Source organism: Schistocerca nitens, chromosome 7 (genome assembly GCF_023898315.1).
Source record: "Schistocerca nitens isolate TAMUIC-IGC-003100 chromosome 7, iqSchNite1.1, whole genome shotgun sequence".
NCBI classification, from domain to species: Eukaryota; Metazoa; Arthropoda; class Insecta; order Orthoptera; family Acrididae; genus Schistocerca; species Schistocerca nitens.
In genome coordinates, this window is record NC_064620.1 from 2,767,260 (window position 1) to 2,774,004 (window position 6,745).

The 6,745-nt window shown below is 42.6% G+C and overlaps 1 pseudogene; it reads left to right on the forward strand.

Annotated features, from left to right (window-relative positions):
* Positions 1-6,408: 6,408 nt before the first annotated feature.
* LOC126196255 (5S ribosomal RNA) lies at positions 6,409-6,526 on the forward strand (annotated as a pseudogene).
* Positions 6,527-6,745: the final 219 nt, after the last annotated feature.

Here is a 6,745-nt window from a genome sequence, read left to right on the forward strand (position 1 = left end):
CACAGAGCATAACTTAATCATAGCTAACACTTGGTTCAAGAATCATAAAAGAAGGTTGTATACCTGGAAGAATCCTGGAGATACTAAAAGGTATCAGATAGATTATATAATGGTAAGACAGAGATTTAGGAACCAGGTTTTAAATTGTAAGACATTTCCTGGGGCAGATGTGGATTCTGACCACAATCTATTGGTTATGAACTGCAGATTGAAACTGAAGAAACTGCAAAAAGGTGGGAATTTAAGGAGATGGGACCTGGATAAACTGAAAGAACCAGAGGTTGTAGAGAGTTTCAGGGAGAGCATAAAGGAACAATTGACAGGAATGGGGGAAAGAAATACAGTAGAAGAGGAATGGGTAGCTCTGAGGGATGAAGTAGTGAAGGCAGCAGAGGATCAAGTAGGTAAAAAGACGAGGGCTAATAGACATCCTTGAGTAAAAAAAGAAATATTGAATTTAATTGATGAAAGGAGAAAATATAAAAATGCAGTAAATGAAGCAGGCAAAAGGGAATACAAACGTCTCAAAAATGAGATCGACAGAAAGTGCAAAATGGCTAAGCAGGGATGGCTAGAGAACAAATGTAAGGATGTAGAGGCTTGTCTCACTAAGGGTAAGATAGATACTGCCTACAGGAAAATTAAAGAGACCTTTGGAGAAAAGAGAACAACTTGTATGAATATCAAGAGCTCAGATGGCAACCCAGTTCTAAGCAAAGAAGGGAAGGCAGAAAGGTGGAAGGAGTATATAGAGGGTTTATACAAGGGCGATGTACTTGAGGACAATATTATGGAAATGGAAGAGGATGTAGATGAAGATGAAATGGGAGATAAGATACTGCGTGAAGAGTTTGACAGAGCGCTGAAAGACCTGAGTCGAAACAAAACCCCGGGAGTAGACAACATTCCATTAGAACTACTGATGGCCTCGGGAGAGCCAGTCATGACAAAACTCTACCATCTGGTGAGCACGATGTATGAGACAGGCGAAATACCCTCAGACTTCAAGAGGAATATAATAATTCCAATCCCAAAGAAAGCAGGTGTTGACAGATGTGAAAATTACCGAACTATCAGTTTAATAAGTCACAGCTGCAAAATACTAACGCGAATTCTTTACAGACGAATGGAAAAACTGGTAGAAGCCGACCTCGGGGAAGATCAGTTTGGATTCCGTAGAAATGTTGGAACACGTGAGGCAATACTGACCTTACGACTTATCTTAGTAGAAAGATTAAGAAAAGGCAAACCTACGTTTCTAGCATTTGTAGACTTAGAGAAAGCTTTTGATAATGTTAACTGGAATACTCTCTTTCAAATTGTGAAGGTGGCAATGGTAAAATACAGGGAACGAAAGGGTATTTACAACTTGTACAGAAACCAGATGGTAGTTATAAGAGTCGAGGGACATGAAAGGGAAGCAGTGGCTGGGAAGGGAGTGAGACAGGGTTGTAGCCTCTCCCCGATGTTATTCAATCTGTATATTGAGCAAGCAGTAAAGGAAACAAAAGAAAAATTCGGAGTAGGTATTAAAATTCATGGAGAAGAAGTAAAAACTTTGAGGTTCGCCGATGACATTGTAATTCTGTCAGAGACAGCAAAGGACTTGGAACAGCAGTTGAACGGAACGGACAGTGTCTTGAAAGGAGGATATAAGATGAACATCAACAAAAGCAAAACGAGGATAATGGAATGTTGTCAAATTAATTCGGGTGATGCTGAGGGAATTAGATTAGGAAATGAGACACTTAAAGTAGTAAAGGAGTTTTGCTATTTAGGGAGTAAAATAACTGATGATGGTCGAAGTAGAGAGGATATAAAATGTAGACTGGTAATGGGAAGGAAAGCGTTTCTGAAGAAGAGAAATTTGTTAACATCGAGTATAGATTTAAGTGTCAGGAAGTCGTCTCTGAAAGTATTTGTATGGAGTGTAGCCATGTATGGAAGTGAAACATGGACGATAACTAGTTTGTACAAGAAGAGAATAGAAGCTTTCGAAATGTGGTGCTACAGAAGAATGCTGAAGATAAGGTGGATAGATCACGTAACTAATGAGGAGGTATTGAATAGGATTGGGGAGAAGAGAAGTTTGTGGCACAACTTGACTAGAAGAAGGGATCGGTTGGTAGGACATGTTTTGAGGCATCAAGGGATCACAAATTTAGCATTGGAGGGCAGCGTGGAGGGTAAAAATCGTAGAGGGAGACCAAGAGATGAATACACTAAGCAGATTCAGAAGGATGTAGGTTGCAGTAGGTACTGGGAGATGAAGAAACTTGCACAGGATAGAGTAGCATGGAGAGCTGCATCAAACCAGTCTCAGGACTGAAGACCACAACAACAACAACATATCCACCCGTGAAGCCACGTGACACCGGCCACTTCCTGGTATCCATATGCCGGGTAGCATTTATAGGAACGTCGCCTGCAGCTCTGCAGCAGTCTAACGCTGAGTCTAACTTCGATCAAACGACGAGTCAGCGATCCGACGCTACGGGACACAACGCCAGTGTGCCACCGATTGTGACCGCGAACTATTCCGACCCTGCAGAGTAACCTATGGTGACCGACAACGTGTGCTTTCACTCGCACCATCGTAGAACAGTATTTATAAGTGACATTTATTCTAATTAGATCAGGACGATCTCTTATATTCTTTCACAGAGAATCAGTATTTTATGGTTCATGCTTTCTGGTGCTTTCTTGTAGAAATAAATTTTTATTGTTCAGTGATACCTAGGAACCTACTTCTTTTCTGTATGCACAAGCCGTACAGCACATTTCCAGTACTGAATTTGGATTTCTTAATACTTCTAGGATCATATTCGCGAGAACTCGCCATGATATCTAGCACGTCAGTAGGTTTAAAAATAAAACGGATTTTACCAGTGGAAACGTGGCTGCGTAATTAATTTTAATATTAAGCAAGAACAACATCTGATAAATCTAATGAAAAAATATACAGATATCATCTAATCAATTCACATCGAGTTGTCCAGAAGTAATAATTTCAATTTGTTTTTAAAAGTTTCATTATCTGCCCTTATTTCACAAGGGAGAATCTAAAATACTTTTATGGTTGTATAATTTGCTCCTTTCTGTCCTAGAATAAAGTGAAGTTCACGATAATGGAGGCTATTTTTGTTCATAGTGTTATATTTATTCTTTTCCCTAGTTTGATGCTGTTTTTTAACCTCCTCTAACATATCCAAATCTTTCAGTCTCTACGTAACTGCTTCACCCACGATCCGCGATAAGCTCTTTTCGATAGACTTGTTTTGGTCTCTCCCTGCAATTATTCGCTTGTGTTATTCGTTCCCGCATTATGTTCATAGAACATGTTAGCATATGTCGCACTAATGTGACTTCTGTGCTAGTGGGAGCCTCTCATACACTTCGTATGTTTATTCTTCCTAACACCTCTCCCATTCATATTTCAGCTGTCATCTTTCGCCATCAAGAGTACCACAGTGCAAACGATTCCACTTACTTATCCGGCACGTTTCCTAAGGTCCACATTTCATAAAATTACTCGTACCTTACTCTGTCGACCCGTATACTTTAGCAGCTTCTTCCTGAATTCCCAGTCCATATTAGGCCTCAGGACAAAATCAATGTTTATTACCAACAGAGCTCTTTCCTCAAAGTCAATCCCCTCCTCACAACTTTCGTACTTTACTGTAACGTTATATACCTCTAACAATATTATGTTCACGATATCAAATTTATTTATTCTGTAATTTAAGTACACTGGTGTCCAAAATTAAAGCAAAAAACTGAAATTTTGCAAGGCTGCGTTTATTTTGTCACAAAACAGTATAAGAAGGTTAAAGTAAAGTGGAAACAACGTACAAAATACAGAACATAAACAACTGCAACGTGCATACAAGTAGACGACATATTATACGTTTTTTCCAACTTAACGGATTTGGAGAGACATTCTGAAAACTGGTTAATTTGCTCACCATGGGGTGTGACCACCTCTGGCAGCAATACAGGCCTGACAACGACGGAGCTTGCTGTGAATAACGTCATCAGTGTCATGTTGAAGCAACAAGGCCGTTCTTCCCGCGGAGTTGCTCGCAAGTCCTGGAGTTCTTCAAGACTTGGATGGTTGCTGACGTGATGCAACCCGTCTGCCTAGTGCATCCCAGACATTCTCTTTGGAATGAGCGAGCAGGCCACGTTTCCAAGAAAACATCAGACACTCGTGTTCTATGAGGCCGAGCACTGTCCTCCATCAATACGAAGTTTGGGCGCACATGGTCTGTAACAAGCGTGCATGAGGTCACAAGACCTCGTCACGATACCTGTTACCAGTTAAACCTTTCTGATTCACTCGTACAATTTCATGACGAGGTGTTGGAGTGGTCAACATAAACCCCATCGGCCTCTTTCCACAGTGTTCGGGTGTCCAAATCGTGTTCCACATTCCCTTCAGATCCGTCGACAATCACTCTGCAGGCCACTCAGGACTCCTCTGTGAAAAGAACATTGGCCCACTCTTCGACTGTCCAGGTGACTTGTTGATGGTTCCGCTCCAGGCGTTCCCTCTGTGAAGACGCGTCAGACGCACACACACACACAGACTCTCTCTCTCTCTCTCTCTCTCACACACACACACAAAGGCCGCTCTGTCGAGGCTTCTGTACACCGTTTTCCTCGATGCAACACGTCCAGTGGATGCTGCGAGGTATGATGCCAGCTGCTACTCAGTACTAAGGCGCTACCATCGCGCCTTTACAGCCAAATAACGGTACTCTCTTTCTGATATCAGACGTGGTTGACCGTGCCGTCGTCTCGGTTTCGGTCTCTGTAAACTGTCGCTGTATCCGAGAAACAGCAGAACGATTCACGTTAAGCCATCGTCCCACTTGAGTTTGCGACTGTCCTGCTGCCATTCGTCCTGTAGCCTCCGCCACAGAGACTACGGTAGGTGTCGTCCTGCGTCTTACTGCACCGTCTGTGACTGCACACAGCGACTGTGGGTGTGGCACTACCCGACAAAAACTACTCCATTTGATAGATGCCATGATGTCATCGTTGGCGAGGTTTTCCGTTGACCGAAATGCCATCTTCCGTGCAGGAGACAATCTTACGGACATCTGTTGACAGCTTGTATGGTTATATCGTGAATTAAACACAGGACGGGGAAACAACAGTTTGTTGCTTTAAGTTTGGACATCAGTGTAGCTTACTACTTAATAAAAGTAAATTCAAACTTCTAAAATAAAGAAGTCTGTGTGAGTAAAATAGCCGTCCGGTGTGGCCGAGCGGTTCTAGGCGCTTCAATCTGGAACCGCGCGACCTCTACGGTCGCAGGTTCGAATCCTGCCTCGGCCATGGATGTGTGTGATGTCCTTAGGTTACTTAGGTTTAAGTAGTTCTAAGTTCTAGGGGACTGATGACCTCAGATGTTAAGTCCCATAGTGCTCACAGCCATTTGAACCATTTGTGAGTAAAATAGCATTACAGGTTGGAGAAACGTTTCTGTACCATAGCTTATTCTTTTCAATGGCTGTGTTGTAGGCGTCCAATCTGTAGGCAAAACTTACAGACCTGAACGGTAGAAATAGTGTTGCGCTACTGTGCAACATTCTACTTAACGCTCTGCCAGTGTTAATACGAATGTCATTCAGATGAACTACCGCAATAAGACCATTGATTTGGTGAGGACATTTGATATTCACAGTTTACTGATAATAAACGCATGTTCGGTCTATTGGGCCGGCTATTTATTTCCATATATACGAGCTACAATTTTCTTTTGATACTGTTCACTTACGAGCCTTATTTGATTGAGTAGTTCACTCTGTAAGCCATAGCTCTCCTTTTCTCTAATCAGGTTAAAAGCCACTTTACAATGTGCTAACTTTGACAAGCGTTGCAAGAGCATTAGCATAACAGTGACGGAATAGGTATAGTTTATGTCATTTATTTGTTTGCCTGTTGCAAGCCTTACTAGGTGACACCATTTGCCACTCAATTGGGACAGGTAGGATGCCAGCAACGAGGTGGGAGCCATTGTAGCTGAGTAACTGACTCGTTAGGTACCGTACAAGCTTCTCCAATAGCTGGAAACTGTAATATACATGAATAGATGCCGTGACGACTTATCCAATATACAGACGAGGACGCTGGGATCTGTATGAACACAGGGTACTTCTCTAGCAATCAACAAGTCTTACAATTTTTGGTTTCTCAAAGCGATTATCTGTTAAACACTGGTAATTTGTTATGAAAAGCGAGCCTATGTTCTTGAAATATATGTATTCGAATGTTTAAAAAAATTTGTTTCATATAAAAATTCAGCACAGTTATTAATTTCGTAGAGATTGCAAGCGGACGGAGACTAGGGACTCGCTATCTTTTCGCTCTAAACTTTTTACTTGCTTACAGCTAATTGGAGGCAACGGCCTTGCCGCAGTGGATACACCGGTTCCCGTGAGATCACCGAAGTTAAGCGCTGTCGGGCGTGGCCGGCACTTGGATGGCTGACCGTCCAGGCCGCCATGCGCTGTTGCCGTTTTTCGGGGTGCACTCAGCCTCGTCATGTCAATTGAGGAGCTACTCGACCGAATAGTAGCGGCTTCGGTCAAGAATACCATAATAACGACCGGGAGAGCAGTGTGCTGACCCCACGCCCCTCCTATCCGCATTCTCCACTGAGGATGACACGGCGGTGGGATGGTCCCGGTAGGCCACTCGTGGCCTGAAGACAGAGTGTTTTTTACAGCTAATTGGT